Raw genomic sequence first — 20,048 nt, 5'->3', positions numbered from 1 at the left:
TGAAGTATGCGTTTGATATTCTTGGGTTCCTTATCAAGCTGACAGTGTTTTTGTACACTTGATACAACAGGGCAGCCGTCCAATTCAGCCATTGGCTCAGAAATGTGCATCATTGCCGTTTGCCGATGGAGACACCGGGCGACCCTCGTAAGCGTTGGTCGTGCGCAGAAGCAGCATAAATAATTAAGCACGCGGCCGGAGAGCGGGATAACAACAGAGGGTAACCTTTGCGCTGCATTGATTTGTCGTAAGCAGAATCACGCTAGAATGTATGTTGTGGCGTTCCATATTACTCTTGCTCATTCTTTGGTGCTTCTGAAGTCGACGTCGTTCAGTTGCGTCTTATATGTGCTGGGTTAGTACAATATTTTTAGTGGATCTTCGTAATGTCAGACTAAACGTTCCGGGAATAAGCGATCGCCGTGTATGCGGTGGCGTGCGATTATCTGCGCCGTCTATTGCGGCCGCGCACGGGTGTTTAAATTCCGCGCGTGCACGCATGCCTCCTGCATAGTAGGACAGGCATAAGACAGACGTCGCTGCGCAAGAAAAGATGCCTCTGGGGAGAGCGAAGAAGGGAAGAGCCATGTACAGAGGCACAGCGACGAGAGGGCGAACGAAGGAAGAAGAGAGCAAAGGGAAGTATTCTAGTTCACTCTAGCTGGGCGGCCGGCGGCGCGTGGACATTATCGGCCCGAGCAAAAGATTTTTTTCTGGGCCACAGTCGGCGCTCCTCTTTATATCTTGCTCCGTGGCCACAAGTAATTAAAAATTATGCCGGTAATTTGAGCAATATTGGGGTGATAAGTTTGGATTTGGCTCATATTGAACTGAAACACTCAAGTTCTTATGAAAATTTCATTTAAATTCACTTTCAAGAAGGGTGCGATTGAATTTTGGTGGAAAAAGCATTTAAAATATGCAACAGGGCTTCAAGAACAGTAGAACTATACATGCAGAGAAGGCGAGTCCTGTTGGCACCATTAGCAGCTTTTTTTTTTTTTCAAATTCTTCCCAAGGATAATTTTCTTGGACACGCCTGAAGGCACTCACGAAGTAAGCAAGCTCTTCATTGCTTTGCCATGAATTTCCAAAACGCTTCACAAGAAGGCCGCTCATATCTTCTTCACCTTAATGAAGTGGTTCGTACTCTCAGAGGGGGAAGGGGAGGGGGGGGGAGATTTGCCAGGGCTTGTAAGCGGCAGCTATTTAGTTAAGCACTAAAATGGTAAACATGGAAGTAAAAAAATAAATGTAACCACATAGTTATTTCGTAGCGACGGGTGAGACGAAATGAAATCATTGTATGCTATCTCTCAGTCTTCTTTCGTTCCCTTCTTCCGTTCACTTCGTCGTTGACATCTGGGGACAGATCTTTCACCGGTCTCCTAATTGCCGGCTGAAATCATAATAATTGAGCTCCAAAAAAGCAGAAAAGAAAAGCAAAAAACTTCCGACAACATTAACGAAACAGTCTCGACAGTCAAGCCAAAAGACAACCCTTATTGGGCAAATGGATTTGGCTCATTTCGATCCGCGAAACAGCACGATCTGGCTCATTTTCGATACAAACTTCGATGTACGTACACGTTTTCAGGCCGCTATCTCAGCTATTTTCTTGCCACCTATTTTTTAGGGGAAAGTTTAGGAGTTTTTCTTGTCGCTGGAGCCTTATCCGACTTAGTTTCGGTTTCTGGATTGGCTCGTTTCGGGGAAAAAAAAATTACTACACTTCATTGCAAGCTTACACGAAGTGTCTGCGGGTCTCCGGGAGCCGCAGGACTGGGTCGAAAAGGAGGCAATGAAAGCGCTGTTGCGCTACACACTGAACACGCGTCAATGTGGGATCTAAAAATGGAGGAATTGTCCACGACAGCCAAAATCCAATCAACGCGGGGCGAATCGAGGCAGGCTTCCGCAGAACACGGAATGCTGAGAGACGTCGTCGCCAAAACTTCGACGCTCAACCTGACAAACAAACAAAAAATGCAAGAAACCCTCTCGATGCGGGGCGCTAAAAAGAGCGGCGTCTCGCTTCCCTCGTTGGCGCCAGGCTGCGCGTGTTACAGCGAGGGGTGCTCGCAGCGTTCAACGCGCTGCGACCGAGCGTCGAGACGAATCGAGAAGCAGAAGTAAAAGCACAAAAATGAGGAGGCCACCGCCGCCACTATCTGCGCGCGCGCGAGGAATTAGAACGGAGGCATTAGCGAGTCGCCACGGATTTTTCGCTCCGCACACAGACGGTGCGCGCCCGGCCGGCGCCGCGCGCGCGCGCAGGTGTGCGCTATTCGCGACACGATCGCGAGACAGCCGGAAGCCAGGGCTCGGTGTCTGCGGAGCAGCCAGCGCGTGCTCAGCCGGAAGCTCCAATCGCGCCCCGAACGATCTTTTTCTCTCTTTTCCTTACGAACAGATTCAGCAAAAATAAAAATCGAGAGCTTGGGTGAAATCGAGGTATGGAACGGCTTATCGGTGCTCAAAGAAAGAAACGGCGGCGGTCGCGCTAGGAACACGGACGCGTTCGCGGAGCAGGCTGTTTAGCCGCTAAATCGCCCAAGGGGTGTCTGAAACGCGCTTTGTATCCGAGATGCCGCCGTTGAAGGCGTCTCTACTTTGACCTTCTTACGGAGGACTCTTTTCCGAGAGTCCCTAGGGCTGCGACCAGATGCAGCCCATCACGAGGGGGGCAGCTTGCGGGTGGTTCTGGGGCGGGGTAACATTTTCGATTTCTGCCCTATCAATGGGTGCGGGTTTCCGACTGTCCGCACATCCGTACGATGTCTACCGCCCCGGGGACGGCGACAAAACGCACTGCTGAAGTTCAAAGAGGGTCCAGAGGGCCGACGTCCAAGACGAAGACCAATGCTCCACCAGCTCGTACCGCGGCTTCTCGAAGAGCAATCTCGCTAAAGAAAGACCCCATCCACGTTCCCAAGGGCAAACAAGGGTCAACGTTCACGAGATCACGTCGGAAGATGCTTCGCGTACTTTCTCGCGCGGACCGGCCTCGACTTTCTATGCAGTCATAACAGCTGGCCACTCTTCTGGCAAAAAAAAATGGTTGATTCTTCTGTCTTAAGAATCGGTAAAACACTAAAGTGAAACGTGGAGCGAATTTTGCAGTTGAACATGATTTGCAGGTCGGCGGCTGTCTTGTGGGTGTGCTTGGCGAACGACGCCTTGCTGGCGGGTCGCTTCGGCAAAAATGTACTGGCGTCAGTGAAATTAGCTGTATCCCGGCAATACACTTTCGCGTTAAAATATAAAACCCGAAAACGAACAACCCCAAGTATTACGTCCTCTTTAGTACTAATGGTTGCTTCCCCGCGAGAAGACCCTGTGTGCAGGGGTGCACCTTTTACAGGCCGCTTGCGTCGTTGTACTGGCGTCACTTGCGTCACGGATATGACGTCAGCTAAATCTTCGTGAATCCCGGAATAAAACACTTTCGTGTTAATAATACGAGCTCTGATGACAGCTAGTACCTTTACTGACCGGTACATAAGTAAGCCTCGCTGGCGTTATTTAATCAGTTTATTTCATTGCTTAGCGATCGTACTAACAATCATACTTTAATAATTATACGTTAATCACGATACTACTAATAATCTTGCACCTGTAATAATCTACACAAAAGAACTCGACAGTTCCCTACACGAAAGGCTGTCCGCCAAGGGGACACAATCTCTACGCAATTATTTACAGCCTGTCGGAGAGCGTGTTCATAAAGCCTAAGTGCAGGAATACAAGCGTAGGGGGGAAAAAAAACGGGTTTTAAGTGTCTTGTTCTGCCAAACAAGTCGGAAATTACAGAGCATACGTCGCCAAATTGTGCTCGAAACGTTTGGTTGCAGGACTAAAAATAAACACACGCAAAAATAAATGGTTATGTTCAATAAGCATGCCAAGGAGCGTGACTTCAACGTAGGTAACAAAATATTGGCGACAGTAAGCGATTACGTCTCTGTTGGGCAAGTCACGAGTACTGATCCCAATCATGAAAACGGAAATTAGCCGCAGGATAAGCACTGAACGTGGGTAGCTTTTGGTAGGAATTCTGATACCCTGAATAGTAAGCTTCCTCTGTGACTCACAAAGCTGGCATATAACCAATGGGCTCTCCAGTTGTGACATATGAGGCAGAAACTGTGGGTCTCACTAAGCGCCTTGAAAGCAAACTTAGATCGGGCCAAGGGGAAGAATTAATCCAGGGGTCACGCTTAGGCATACGAAAACAGCTGCGTGGATTGGGGAACAAACTGGTGTTGAAGACATTCTAGCTCAAATTAAGCACAGAAAATGAGCATGGGCGGGACACGTCGGGCGCTTGAGGAACAACAGGTGGACTAACAGAGTGGCTGCCAATGGACAGCACACGACAAAAGGGGTCGGCCGAGGACTCGATGGAGGGATGATGGGGGCAAAGGCGGGCTCAGCAAGTAATCGATAGACGTGGCTGGAGATCTTCGGGATAGGCCTTTTTCCTGCAGTGAACACAGTCAGGATGATGATGATGATGACTAATAATCATCAACATCGTCATAATCCGGTGGGCGCTACCATATTAACACCTACACCTGCACGACATCGACACCCCCGTTCAACGGTCATCCCGCTTGGCTTCCTCAAAAAAATGTGGGCTATGCGTTGTTCACTTTTACTTTTACCGAAACAACGCGAGAGAGAAAGAGCACGTGAGTGAATAAGAGCAAGAATGAGTGAGTGAGTGAGTGAGTGAGTGAGTGAGTGAGTGAGTGAGTGAGTGAGTGAGTGAGTGAGTGAGTGAGTGAGTGAGTGAGTGAGTGAGTGTGAGCGAACGGGAAGGGAACAGAGTCAAAAACGAGAAAAATCTGCATAAATTCATAGAATCGCTTACCAATGCGTAGCATTCTTATGCCGCTTTTCTTTAAAGGAGCCATGAAGACAAAATACAAGTTTATTTTATTCGAAAGATTTCGTGTTTTATAGTGCCCCATGCGCTTGTCCGGGTGCAAACGATGCTTTGTTCACTGAGAAATAATTCAATTTCAGGTAATTTTTTTATCTTCGCGCTAAATCGTGCGTTTTCCTGGTCTGCAATGACATCACAGGAGCCGACCGCTCTGCAGCCGATTGCAGCACGGCCGGACTCCTCTCCTCCTTCCGCGCGGAGCCTCGCTACCGTGGCAAGCCGTTTTCTGCCTTTGGTTTGTTTTGTGTTCAGGGAGAAAATACTCGCTCTGTGAAACATAGTGCTCGCTCGACAAATATGGTCATGTAAAACACCCTTGCTTGCGTCAATCGGCCAGAGTCGTCTGAGACAAACCCAAAGCCCCGCAGTCCTGTGCAGCTAAACCAAGAATAGTGCGCGCAGTACCAACAGCAGTACGTATCGGCACTTCTGTGTTCACGTGTGATTTCATAACTTCTACGGTTTGTTCCACTGTTCTTACTGCCATAAAAAGAATTTGCTCTAAATTTAGGCGCCAATAGCTCGTTCGGCAAGATTATAAGCTCTGCCTAATTTGTGTTTGCTTTCGCCGGCCTCCGCCAATCGCAGAGCTGGCTCGAATGACATCATAGGTTCTGTTGCGGGAAATGAGCTAGTGGGTCGCATATATGACCATTCCCTTTTTTCCTAATTATATTGCTTATTTGAGCCAAGTTTACCTTAAAAGTGGTGTTAGTATGATTCTAACGAGGCAATCTTTTGAATGAACCAAACTTGTGTTTTCTCTTCATGGCTCCTTTAATGTGAGTTCTTTACTGCCAATTTTCTTGGTTTTTCTAAATCCTGTACGACAAATTATCTCCGCTTACGCTATTATAACGATTACAGGTAAAACTTTTGCGAAATCTGCATCATTGCGGAAATGCAGTGCGTTATACGGTTCGCCATGTTCCGCATTTTTTTATATTTTTTAGTTTTTTTCTTTAGTTTTTGATTGATTGTAAGGTTTAACGCGCCGACGCAACGCAGGCGATGAGGCGCGCCCTATTGCGTCTTTAACGTGCGCCTAAATCTCGTACACACGGGCGTTTTTGTTTTTCGCCTCCATCAGAAAGCGGCCGCCACGGCCGGGAATCGAACCCGCGACCTCGTGCTCAGCAGCACAACGCCTAGCCACTGAGCTACCGCGGCGTTTTTTTTTTTTTAGCTTTTCAAAAATTTCGGTCCACCAATTATCTCCATTTACGCTATTATAACGGTTACAGGTGGAACGTTCACGAAATCTGCTTTATTGTGGAAATGCAGGGCATTCTACAGTCCTGGCGAGGGGGGGGGGGGGTACTCGGCAAATAATGCTACGCATTAGAACTCACAAGTGTGTTCAGTTTGAAGCCCTCCAAAAAACGGTCAAGTTCATAGGTCGGTACATCAGCGCTGCAGCTCTGTTTATTAGCGTCGTGGAAAAACCCGCAGCGCCAAGGTAGCACGCATATCTAAGCTTCGGCATCTTTTCTAACCTTATTTCACGAGCCGTTCAATGGCTTTCGCACCTAAGGACGTTCAATGAATTTCGCTATCAATGTGCTCCTGCGAACGGTACGAAAAAACAAAAACAATTCTCAAATCAGGCAAAAAATCAGTCATCGCAATTAGCGCTGATAAATGTCAATGACGTCATAAAGTACAACATTAGGAGACTCACGCGGGTCTCCACGACTACCCTCAATTAAGCCACGGCAAGCCTTCGTTCCCCCATTCCGTCACAGACGTCAACTGCATCACGCAGCAAGCACAAGTCAGAAAAAGCGAAGCGACAGGAAAAAGAAAGCTTGACGAGTGTCCGTGCAAATAATACGGTTTATCGCGCAGGGGAGTGTAAAATGCATGAGCACATACCGCGCAGTCCATTCGGCCGTCTATAAATGGCAAGCGCCGAGCAAATTGCTCCCCAACGAGCGCAATACGTTTCACGGTCGACGCACCAAACCTACGCGCATCGGCACGGAGCACAAGTCGGGACTCAAATAAGTCAAAGTGAAAAAAAAACAAAAAACAAGAGATGACACGATACGAGAGCACGAATAATGAAAGCAACGAGCGCGTCACGCGAGCGGTGCGGGCGGCTGACTTGCCAACTTTGAAGCGCAACAAAAAACTAAGCTTTATAGGCGCCAGAAATCGCACACACGCACGCACAGAAAAAAAAAAAAAAAACCGACTGCAGATGAGTCGAATACCCCATATAGTAGAGGATTAGCTGCCTCGTTCCATAGAAAAAAATAATCCGGGATTAAACATACACAATGCGAGGACAGACTTGGAAACAAGTTCTGAGCTCTTTTCCCTTTTTTCTATTTCTGTTTTAGTGTATACGAGGTTGCGCTGATGCTGCGTTACTGAACACGCTATTTTTAAAACGCATTCGACAGGAATTATTTCACGGTTATGCCGAAAAGCTGCATCGCCTGGCTAATGCACGAAAACTACATTAATAGTTTATTGGCTTCGCATATGAGCGTACAAATAGCTCGTTATAAAGAAGTCACTTTATACGAATTCTCGCTTCATTAGAAGTTTATCACGGCCCCAACTGCAGTGCATAGAGAGCTGATCATTCTCGCGTTTAACGAAGTCAGTTCCCAGTCACGAGGACTTCGTAGTAACAAGGGTTCACTCTACTTAACGTAGTCGAATCCATAATGAATTATTTTCACGCTTCGCGATGTATATTCCTATCCTCTGGCGCTCCTTTCTTCCCAAACCCTCTTCACCGTCCGGCGTCAGCTGAGAACTATGCGGAAATAAACTTCTTAAACAAATATAACTGCCGACATAATCTCGACAGTATTTCCGAAATAGACTCAAGACGTCCGCGAATAACAGACAAGTCCAACCGGACATGTTTCACTGCAGCAACCATTGTACGGGTTCCCCTTCACCGCCTGCAGATACTATCGCGCTGACGCGGCGCGAGGGACAAAGGCTCTTCTAACTTTCTTCTCTTACTCGGGATTAATCGAGGTTCTTTCAGCTTGAGGTCCTCAGATTTTTTCCTCCTAGTGCTGTAAATTTTTTCGACGTTCCGAACTGATTTCATTTTCTTCTCCCTCTTATTCATTGTTGCTGCGTGCTTCTTCCCCCTTTTTTCTTTTCTTTTATGGCCTCCCTATGTTCATTCCGTCTGAACTTGAATTAGCAAGCCCCGCCATTTACGGGGCTAACCTGTTCAGTCTTCATTAAAGCCCCTCCCCCCCCCCTCCCCCCCTCCTCTCTCTCTCTCTCTCTCTCTCTCTCTCTCTCTCTCTCTCTCTCTCTCTCTCTCTCTCTCTCTCTCTCTCTCTCTCTCTCTCTCTCTCTCTCTCTCTCTCTCTCTCTCTCTCTCATCCCACGCGCACTCCTACTGTGGTCACGCGAGGTTTCCTACCACAAGCCCTTACGCGACTACTCGATCTGAAGTCGATATCACCGACTATAACCATGTCCTTTTGCCAGCAGACAGACAAAACCCGCCGACTGATGTACCCACCGGCATGCGGCAAACCGGACTGCGTTACCGGGAGCTGGGACCACCTCCGGTCTTGCGGTCTATTTCAACAAGTCAACCTACAGAAAATCTACATACAGAAACATCGAAATGTTTAAAATGTCGTTTGCACACGTGTGTTATTTCTATGCCAATAAGCAAATCAGTTTTCACCACAATGGCAAAGTAATAATACCGCGCAAAAAATATATTTAGACCCTTTTTTTCTTACAGACAGCTGTAGGAGTGGGATACTCTGCCGTCTGTGACAAAAACAAATCAAGTTAATGCATGTAAAGGATGCTTCACTGCAACTACGTTAGTAAGTAGGGGAAGCCAACTTCACGAAGGAGGAAATGATGGGGCAGCGTGTAAGCGAAAAGAGTCTGCTGCTCCGGGACCCAAGCGTTGCGACACAGCTCCTGCTGACGTCCAGAGCGGAGGAAGCCATGACCACGGCTTCCCAAGACGGCGCCCTGGACTAAGGGTGCTTAGGAAAATAAAGTTTACTTCCTTCCTTACTTCCGACACCACTTCTCGCCTACCAGCGCCTATCAGGACATAACTCAATTTTACCAGACCACTAGAATCAAATTCCCGTGCCCTCACCCATCCTTCAGACAAAATCTGGAAATTACAATCCGAAAATTACAACAGGGACGTACGTACACCCAGTTCGAATGCATTTACTGTTTCCCGCACAGTACACTGCTCTAGACAAAGTTTGACCCCAGTTAGGCACCTTACGACATATCCCCATGGAATGCGTGCACAGCCCAGACCTACTCCTCCTCCTCACCCTTTCCTCCCCACCCTTTCCTGTCCTGACACTGTTGCCTAGATGTCGACTGGAGGACCAGGCTCACCTGGCCACACGGGCGAAGACGGCTAGGGCACCTCTCTCTCTCTCTCTCTCTCTCTCTCTCTCTCTCTCTCTCTCTCTCTCTCTCTCTCTCTCTCTCTCTCTCTCTCTCTCTCTCTCTCTCTCTCTCTCTCTCTCTCTCCGGGTTTGGTTTTGCGCCCAATGTAAATACATATAGCGACTTTTTTGTGAAAACTTTGTTGACAACTTATTCTCTTGACAACATCCTTTCGAAAAAAAGTAGCCACTGCAGGAGCACTAAAGTGCCGTTCCGGAACAAATATGTGGTTCTGGCGCTTCACAGGCGAAAGAATGCCGAGCCAGTAAGGAAAAAAAAGAAGGGGGGGGGGGGCGCCTCCGTTGCTAGGCAACGCCCAGGCGCGGTGCGCATGCGCTCAGCGGCTCGGCTGCTGAGCGAAATAGTGTAGAGAGCTAAGAATGAATAGGAGGGTGCGTCTCGGTTGCTGGGCAACGCTCAGGCGCGGTGCGCATGCGCATAGTCACCAGGCTGCTGAGCGAGAGAATGAAGGATGCGTCTCCGTTGCTAGGCACCGCCCAGGCGCGGTTCGCATGCGCAGATCGGCTCGGCTGCTAAGCAAAATAATGTAGAGGCAGGGACAAGGGGGAGGCCCTCTCCGTTGCTATGTGACGCCCAGGCACGGTGCGCATGTGCAGGGCGTTCACCTCCTGAGCGAAAGAACGAGACAGGAGGAGGAGGGCGCGCCTCCGTTGGAGCCCTATTGCCGTTCGGCATTCTTCCGCTCAGCAGCCGAGCCGAGCCGCCTTGTTTAGCTGTCTCTGCTCGCTGCTTTCAGACGCACGCACCACATTGTAGCTCCCACAACACAGCCTCACTAATTGGCGGAAAGGCTGTCATAGTTTACACATCGCTGATGGTCTGAGGGGGCGTGATAATCCCTCCCATGTGAACGCCAGCAGCGACATCGCCCGTTCAGCAGCCCATTCTCTGCACTGGTTTTCTGCTCGAGACTGGGTGATTATATCCGCTTACCGTGTTCTGTATACGTTGTTTTAGAAGCACGACGAGGCGTTTAAATGCGGACTTTCTCAACGACACCTCCCCGATGTTTGGCTAAGCGGAAAGAAAACTCCAAGGCGGTCTAGCAATAGCCCAGCGCAACCACTGCTGACCACAGAGCTCCCAGCGGTATCCTACTCCCGCCGCGCTGTCGACGGTAAAGACGACGCGACATCAGAGCGCCCTAGCGAAGTCCCGCAGCGCGCCACGCCGTGACGCCACACTCCTGGAGCCCGCGTCAATGATGTGGTCCTAGAAGGTTGTATTTTATGGCAGAAAATTCCCTCGATGGCTTTCTAGTAGGGGCACCACTTAAGTGCTTCACGTTGCGTCTACGCTCGCTGGCGGCCGATGAGAACCCAGGAAGCGCGTGAGCTCCTGCCCTCGAAAGTTTACTGAAACAAGTTTACTGAAACAAATTAGGTCGGCCCAGGATAAATCGTCGATCTGCTCTGGAACATTCTACGCCAACGCTGGACAGGTTCTTGAATTTCTTTTAAGACACGTGCGCGTAGTGATCGCTCGGTAACGTGACGTACTTCTTCGCGTCCTGTCAGTAGCTGCTCGAAATCTGTCTAGCTCTTGATGTCATGCTTTAAGAGAAAATCTGAAAGAAAGAAGAAAAAAAGGTAGGAGGAGATCTCGTTGCGCCAAAGTCGCAGCCAGGGCTGACCAAACGAAAGCCTAAAAAATCACGCTACACCGAGAATCGAGTGACGCTCTGCAAAAGCCAATATAACGCAATCTCACGATATCACCGTAAGGCCGATCGATGCAAGGGCATGCTACAAGCGCACAGACACGCGGACGAAACAGCAAGCCGGTGGAATCCCCCCCCCCCTCCCCTGGAAAAACGTAAAGAACAAAACATATATCCCCCTATCCGAGTAACAGTACCGATAACAGCGGGAAACTAAGTACGAAACTGAGGGACAAAAAGGAAAAAAAAAAAAAAAAAAAAACGAAGAAGCGCGCACGAAGCCCCAGAAGCAGCGGCGCTCTTGGATCGAGGGTTTGGCTGAAGAGAGAAGGACCTCTCGCTAAAGACCTCGAAGCTCAGAAAGAACTCGAGCGGCGAAGATAAGAAGTTCTGTCTCTCTCTCTCTTTCCCCCTTTTCCCTTCCTCTCCGGGCTTTATTTTGCTTGTCGTAGATTTTTCCAGTCAAAAAATCCACTCACGAACGCTTCCACACAAAGAAAGCCGCGTGAGAGAAGCACTCGCACGAGCATTTAGATAAAACGAAAAAATAATCGACAGAAGCTTGAGAAAATAAAATGACAGAAAACGAACAGAGAGTGGCGTCCCTGTCCAGAGAGAACCGAGCGGCCGCCAAGCGAAGACACGTAAAATCGAAGCTGCTGCTGCGGCTGCGGCGGCGGGAGCCGCCGAGAGACAGATGTGGAAATAAAACGAGATAAACCGAAGAGAGAAAAAACGCAGACAGAAGAGCCACGAAATAACGAGCGGCGTCAAAGGAAAAGACCCCCCCCCCTCTTCCCTTCCAAAAAAAAAGAAAAACGTAGGTCCTCCAAAATAAAGGAACGAACAAGGAAGAGTACGGGGACAACTGCTCTCCTCTTCTTCGTTACCACTTCTCGCTCCTTAGCCGATGGACGCCCGGTTTTAAAAAGTAATAAATGGCGTCCTTTGCAGGAAGCGCGGCCAAGGGACTACAAAAAGAAAGAATCGGTAGTTGGTGGGCGAGATACAGTTATTGCGGAAATAAAAGCCAGACAACTCCGTGCCGAATTAGAAGATGGTAACGGCTATGAAGCAGCGCCACAGCATAAACAAGAAAAACAACTTTTAATGACAGACGCAACTTGGAAACGCAATATTAAAACAAAAAAGATTCGCGTACTGAAAAAAAAAAAAAAAAACACGCGAGGAGAAGTACGCAAACGAAAAGAAGTAAGAGAAAAAAATCAAAGCTCTCTTCGTAAAAGATGGTTAAAAACGCGATGCTTTCTCCCGTGCCACCTGAGTCAAAGTCAAAGTCAAAGTCAAAGTCCAAACTGCTTCGACCGCGTCGGAATGGCGCAATGCGATAGGCGTCGGCTTCACAAGGTTCCATTCCGCCCACGGGAAGCGTTTGTTTCCCGAGGCGCTTGCGCAGGTTGGGTTTCCTGCAGTGCGTTTGGGGCGTAACGATGGACGGCACTAGTGCGGTGTAGAAAGCTTCGTTTAAAAGTGCCTAGGGATGGAAGGAAGGTATGAACGAAGGAAAGATCTCGTAGGCTGCGACATCAAGCCGAGCATCGAGAGATGCAGGGAAGACGCTGGTTGTACGGGAAAAAAAAAGAAAAAAAAAAAGAAAGAAGCGGGGTGCCGGCAGAATCAGCACGTGCACCTCTAGGCGGGTGCGAGGGTGTGGACAGCCAAAGCGATCGACGCGACGCGCGGAGGAGGAATGAGGAGGAGATTAAAAGAGGAGCAAGAAGAGCTTGTTCGTGCGCACAAGCAAAAGAACAAAGCTGCTTCGTCCTCAAATAAAGAACGAAGAACAAAGAAGCTGACTCTCCCCTCATAGCGATCATCATTACAGCAACTTTGTCGCCCTTTCCCCTCCTCTCTGAAGTGGGCGAAGATGCTCAAGCGCGCAGCAACTCCACATCCGAAGAAGGCAGACTGAAGAGATAAAAACCGTTAAGGGGAAGGGGGAGGGGGATTTTCTTGCGGGTGGTGGAGACAGCCCGTGATACGTGTTTTCTTCTCTGCGATGCCCACCGAGCAAGGCCAGTGGAAAAGAGCCATGAAACAAAGAAAAGACCGCCAGATAGGAAGACAAAAAAGAGTATAGCAATAACAAACGATGCGACTGGAGGTGCAGAACAGAAAGAAAGAGGGAGAGAGCAACGAAACGCAGCCGCGAAGCAAGAGCGCAGCCAGGGGCGAAATTAAAGCAAAACACGGGGCAGCTACAGGAGGGGGGCGGGCGGGCAGAAAGTGCCGCGGGCTGCACGTGCTCTGGAAACCACCTAGGTGGGTTTCTTACTCCCTCTTCTTCTTGCCTTCCCCTCATTTCTTCGAAGCAGGGGAGGTCGGGCCGGGAAGGGCAAGGAGATTGTCGTCCGCGATGAGATTAGGCGCTCAGCTGAGGCTGCAGGGCGGCGGTTTCCGAGACCGGGGTGCGATTAATTAACGCTCAACGGCTACCCGCCGCTAGAGCGGAAAAGGGCCGAGCGCTAAAGTGGGAGGGGAGGGAGGCGGCCCTTAGCTACTTCATCTCCCTGCGCCCGTCAGGCCAAGCCAAAATGCTGCAGTAACCCGCAATATTCGATTCGCAGTCTCGTCTTTCTTTTATTTTTTTATTTTTTAGAGCTTTGCTGACCTATCACGACCCCACTGGATGCAACGAACGGCCGCGGATAAAACTGCTGGCTCCAACCTTTAATAACCCCGAACATGCCGAACCACACTCCTCACGGGTACATAAAGAGGAAATGAATGGAAAGCCCGGGGCCGTAGCCAGACATTTTTTTTCGGAGAAGGTCATGGGTTATGGGAAAGGGGGGGGGGGGGGGGGAGAAGTTTTAGCGAATGGAACACTAAGACTGGCTTACACACTGGAAAAGATTTCGGGAGCGGTTCGAACCCCAAACCCCCTCTGGCTACGTCCCTGAGTAAGCCGTTTGGACGAAGCGGACTACGACGAAAGAATTAATCTGGAATTACAACATTATACTGCCACCAAAAACGCTTAAACTGTTCCCTTAACATAACGAAAGACTCGGTGCTTTCAAGTTGCATAAAAGGTCTCCGCAACAAAGAGTACCAGTCCCTAACTCTTCTGCCTTTCTTTTTTTCAACAGAACTGTTGCCCAACTGCCGGCACAAATAAAGTTCGTTCTAATCCAATCGAATCCCCACAGGGAGGGGTATGTTACTGGTCCTCACGAGCGACATTTAATGACACAGCACGGTATAGAGTAAATGTGTAAGGCTTACGACCCGGCTTTTAATGTGTGATACAAAAAGAAACTCCGTCTCAGCGCCTCGGCGCAACAGTGAACAAGGTGGCGCCCCTCCCCTACGCGCACGAGTTCAGATTTGCTGGGTCCCTCCCAACAAATCAGAACTCGTGCGCGTATGTCATTAAAGGTTAGCCACATTAGTAAAATAAGAACTACACTTCAGTAAATCAAAGGGGCCATGAAGGAAGACAAAATGCGAGTGCGATTCATTAAAAACCCTGCTTTATCCTGATAAAATGGTATTAATCTTATCGCCAACTTCACACATTAAAGAGGAGGAGGAGAACAAACATTTTATTGAGCCTTTAAAGGCCCCTTAGGGGGGCCTGGTGACCGGCGTACCGGTGACCGCAGCAGCCCTCGCCGTGACCACCCGTTGGGTAGACAGGTCGGAGCTGCCCAGCGCCTCGGCCCAGTGCCCACCGTCTGGTAAGGGGGGATAGAGGTCGTGGGGACAGTTCCAAAGGAGATGGTCCAGTGCTTCCACTGCTCCGCAGGCCGGGCAGTTGGGGGAGGGGTAGACGGAAGGATAAATACGGTGCAGGTGGTAGCGACAGGGGAGGGTAAGGGTTTGCACATGCAGTCGCCATAGCCGTTCTTCCCTGTTGGATAAATCCGGGTGTGCGGGGGGGAGCTGGCGGCGTAAGAGGCGGAAATGTGCCGTAATGTCTTGGAAGGTTAAGAGACTGTCCCGAGCTGATTAAAAAAAAAAAACATATGAAGCAGTGACGACTCCCCAGCCACGTTGCGGTGATTTTTTATGACGTCACAAAATCTTGTTTTAGCGATTGGCGGCTGCCGATCTAGGTCACCACCGAGAAACATGACTGGGCGATTGTAGCGGGGCCTTTATTCCGTTTCATCGTATCACTTGAATGCGAGCGTGCGGTTAAAACGCCGATTATTATCATTATAATGTTTTATAAAAATGCTTTAAGTGCTGGCCAATATTACGTCACTCGCGCCCACATTACACCCCTGCGGCGCGAACTTTGCAAGGTTTTCAATGTTTCTTGCGTTTTTCCGGTTAAAAAAACGTCTTTCATGGGTGGAATGCACTTGAGTACTAGTTTTTATTTTTATTTTTTCATACTGAATGAAGTCGTATTTTGTCTTCACTGCCCATTTAAAGAGGGGCTATTGAAAGGTGTGGCTATGTGGCATGTCGAATATGTCAATGGGGGAAGATTTAGAGAGAAAATAACATTAGGCGCGCGCGATGAACTCTTCGGGACACCTGCAGGAAGGATTTCCCGAGCTGCGCCGACTTGCGGCAGACTACGCGCTCCAACAACCTTGACATCCATCCGCGTTGTGAATGCACCAACAGGATTCACGGCCAAGCCGCAACGGCTCCAATAACACTGCGACATTCAGCGCTCAGAATGTATTCAGACAGCAAATACAGTTGTCCAGGAGGCTGACAAAAAGGCAACTACAAATGCCTGACGAGGTGTCAGCCTCCTTATCCCTTTGATATTGGTAAAGAAGATATCCGAAAAGATATCACAGAATGATAAAATGTCGAACATAAACTCAAGAAAAACTATAAAGCAGAGATCCGCGCTTATATATTGCTGTGCCAGCAGCTACAAGGTATACATGTTATATTCGGCGGACCAACCTCGCAAAGTTTCCTTCAATTCTTCGTTCCGCTCCAAGCTCGAGCTCCCGTCGGTTGAACGGATTGTGTTCTTTTGTGAAGTGCGCGTATGATTTACGACGACCTTGCACAGAGGCGCCACCCACCCTCACGGCGTTCACTCGCCCCATTAACAACATTCGGTGGTAAACCCTCAGATGTATAATCAGTCACTCACAGTGTTCACTGGGTTCGCACACATGACGCGGAAGCCCCAATGGAGTGATTTTGATTTTTTGTGGGATTAACGCGCCGACGCAACGCAGGCAATGAGGCGCGCCGTATATATAGTGGAGGGCTCCGGATTCATTTTTACCACCTCGGGATCCTTATCGTGCGCCCAAATCTCGTACACACAGGCGTTTTTTTTTTGTTTTTTTTTTTTTTTTTTGCTTTTCGCCTCCATCAGAAAAGCGGCCGCTGCGGCCGGGAACCGAACCCGCGTCCTCGTCCTAAGCAGCATAACGCCTTAGCCAATGAGCCATCGCGGCGGATGGAAGCCCCAATGGAGGTCGATGGGAACGGCCACCGCAGCAGCCCGCACCCTTTCCGCACACTTGCACCATCGGCCGCATTATGATCCATTCAATAACACCTTCGAATTCCTCGCAAGTCTCACGCGCCAGAAATAAAATATGCCAACCAAGAAAATAACTCAAACCTGGGGCTAAATGTAATTCTTATAGTATCTTCATATAACCGAGGGTCCGCGCTAGGCAGCAACCGGACCAAACCACAGATTTTTTTTTTTTTTTTCAATGGGACAGTTATTGTTTTCGCGCTTAAAAAAAAACGGGTGATTGACAAATGGTCCGCGCATTGCTCCAAATATATTTATTTATTCTCGTTGTCGAGTATTATTCGCAGTACTCTATCACGAGCACGAAGACAATACCCGTGCCCGGCGTATACTTTACACGTAACAAATGTTATACGCGACCAAAAAGTAGCACATCTCTATGCTTCGACAAAACGAGAGGGCGCAGCACAACAAATTGGATCAACGTAAGAAATGCGAATGCAATATCTCGTTTTGTACAGTTCCAGAGCACAGGCGATTCGGTGCACGTTTCCGATACGGATAATTAAAGTTCAAAGCTGTCGGTGCCTTACGACGCGATGAAATACCTGCACGGCTCGCTGAACACGCAAACTGCACGACCTCCAGCTGCTGACTCGTTCCATAGTTAAAAAGACAGGTGGTCAAAATTAATACGGAGCCCTCCACTACGGCGCGCCTCATCGCCTGCGTTGCGTCGGCGCGTTAAACCCTACAATCAATCAATCAATCAATCAATCAATCAATCAATCAATCAATCAATCAATCAATCAATCAATAATCAATCAGTCAGTCAGTCAGTCAGTCAGTCAATCAATCAATCAGTCAATCAATGTCAGTCAGTCAGTCAGTCAATCAATCAATCAATCAGTCAATCAATAATCAATCAATCAGTCAATCAATCAATCAATATCAGTCAGTCAATCAATCAATCAATCAATCAGTCAGTGAGTCAATCAATCAATCAATGTCAGTCAGTCAGTCAATCAATCAATCAGTCAATCAATCAATCAATCAATCAAGACAGACGAACGGCGTTTTCCCCGTTATGTTTTTAGCGCAATGCGCCCTTTGACAAAGTAAGCAATAAATGTGGGGTAATCCGAACTATTCGTGGTCCGTGCTGCGCAATCGAATCGACCAGATGCCCACTGACGACGCGCAAATTGTGGCTTGGCAGGATGTCGCTCGCCTCTACTCCGTTCACGGGTCGTCCACACTGCTCGGCAATCTATCTTCCTGCTGCAGCTTGATAACAGCGCGAAGAGTCGCGCGAGTTACCACATTGTCTCGATGCTTATCAAGCGTTTTTACAGGCGGTTTCACTGCGCCTGCACCACATTCTCATAGCCTCACCGGAACATACTATTAGCTAGTGTCACTAGATAAGGTTACAGGGTATCGGCACTCTTTTCTCCTATTGTTCCGTGCCACCGCCGTGATCATTGGTCAGTTCGCATCACGTGACACTTGTTTACACTGCGACGGTTCGCGGGCGCCGCCATTTTGTTGTTCATGCGTTTTCTGTCGGTCTAGTCTCAGCTGGTCAAGGATAACGCGCTTCGCAGCATTTCAGCCAGGGGCCGGAAACTTCGGCTAGTTTCGGTATCACAAAATAAAGTGCCGCCATGACGCTGGTAGCCAAGCAAAAATTCTGCAACTTTTGCATATGTGGCTTTATCTTTTCAACATAATCGGAGCAATAAAGTGGAGTGATGCTATTATGTGTAGAAGTAAAATGTGTTCTTGGCTGTTTCCTTTTTTGGCACCCTATTCATTTATTCAGTCGCTGCATTCGTTGCACCGACGGGCGGCGCTTTCGCTCTTACCTCATAGAGATCTATGCTTACCTCTTCTGCTGCCATCCTGTCCGTCTGCTCCTGCCGCTTTCACTGTGTGCACGTGTAGAAGTTTTGTAGTATGCCTTGAAGGTGAAAATTTTGGTGTTTGCGAGCGCGAAAGGGCTCAGAATGTCAGAAAAACTGAGAAAAGGACACAACGCGTGCTTCGATGCTGTGCGGTGCGACAACTCGGGAAGGAATAGCACAGCGAAATTTTCCCGCTTCCCAGCGGACGGAAGGTCAGCACACTTTTTATTCAGTCGAAGTTATCAAGAAACAAGCGCTATCCTTATCAAAAAGGCTGCAGGGCGAACCGAAAAATCTTCTGCTGTTGCTTTACAGTGATTTTTTTTTTGTTTGGTACAACACATTTGTCAGTAATTTTGTACGCATGTGAAGCTACTTGTCGACAGTTTCTCATGAGCCGATTGATGCCAGCGGACACGGAGACGGAAATTTCGCTTCGGTATCCGTTTCGTAATCGGTTGCTCTTCATTTTCTTTCCACCAGAGAAAAGCTTGGAAATTATGTTCGCCTAATGTGCTTAAATGCTTCTTCGACGAACTGGTTTGGCTTTAGAGCGTTCCTACGATCAGTTTCTTATAGTGACATTACCACCTTTGAATGCTTATTAACACGAAAGGAGCCCCCAAAATTAATTACGTGGCAGCTGATCGCTTGCATTCCGTGTTACGATAAGTTCGAGCTACCTGCGCGACGGCCGAGCAGCGCTTCGCTTTTCAACCTGTGTCAGGACACATTTTTTGTACCTTGTTTGCCCTCTTGATATTTGTTTCGCTTTTACGTGTTGTTTATTGATATACATAATGGTATTTTTTCCATTTACTAGGTGTGACGTATGGCGAAATTACGCAGAAAATTCGCTAGCTATAAAAAGTTTTTTGGGCTAGCAAGTTTACGAGAATAAGAATATGGCGCGGTTGTTAATGGTAGCTAAATGAGCTGGTCATCTCACTTCATAATCATTTTAGTATTCACAAACATGTGTTATTATGAAATGTATCTGTAGAATTGTATTGTGTACAGCAAATGAACGTGGTGACCTCTGCATCAATTTTCTGTATACGATGAATTGTACGAAGATGTCTCTTATGTTCGTGTAACCGACACAGAATGCGGACATTTGTACTTATTATACGAGATACACAGCTCTGTGCTATTGTGGCATGTATTGAACCTCGATTGCGATACCTTGCTAATAAAATCAGTGAATAAACCAAATTTCCCGCCTGCTACTTTTTCTGCCCCAAACAAAATTGTCACGCTTCAGGGCGAGCTGGCTCGCGCGTATTCAACTAAGAAAGATATCCAAACAAATGTTTTGTGCACGTGCTGAGAGTCCAAGCAAATTAGCAAGTGAAAGCTGTCGAAAACAAGATGTGAGGAGCAACACAATCTGAAAAGCAAAATGCAAACGGTGTTTGTTCACGCTTGCGGCACACAAAGACAGTCGCGCTCGTTGGGCCAATAGCAGACGATAAGCGGCACGGCGTTTCCTCCTCGCGCATCAACGAAAGCGTTGCCATAGCAGCATCAGTGATTTTTTGTTGTTTTTTGCTTCGACAGTTTGGCCTACCAAGCACCAGGGGACAAAAATTGGCGCTAGTGGCGCAATTATCGGTTACCTGGGGGGTATACCAGCTGACCTAGCCGTTT

General features: G+C 48.3%; 1 protein-coding gene and 1 long non-coding RNA gene across 5 annotated transcripts in view; one reads left to right on the top strand and one right to left on the bottom strand.

Annotated features, from left to right (window-relative positions):
• LOC144178761 (uncharacterized) overlaps nt 1-9,017 on the top strand; it is an 86,989-nt gene extending 77,972 nt beyond the window's left edge. Inside the window, exon 3 of the long non-coding RNA XR_013324060.1 lies at nt 8,688-9,017. This is a non-coding gene — a long non-coding RNA (uncharacterized LOC144178761). The remainder of the gene's footprint in view (nt 1-8,687) is intronic.
• Nucleotides 1-20,048, bottom strand: part of LOC144178758 (uncharacterized) — a 131,530-nt gene that overhangs the window by 87,620 nt on the left and 23,862 nt on the right. The window lies entirely within an intron of this gene.

This window comes from Haemaphysalis longicornis, unplaced genomic scaffold (genome assembly GCF_048455015.1).
Source record: "Haemaphysalis longicornis isolate Haplotype H1 unplaced genomic scaffold, Haemaphysalis longicornis Haplotype H1 scaffold_4, whole genome shotgun sequence".
NCBI classification, from domain to species: Eukaryota; Metazoa; Arthropoda; class Arachnida; order Ixodida; family Ixodidae; genus Haemaphysalis; species Haemaphysalis longicornis.
This window is presented reverse-complemented; position numbering and strand designations above follow the sequence as displayed.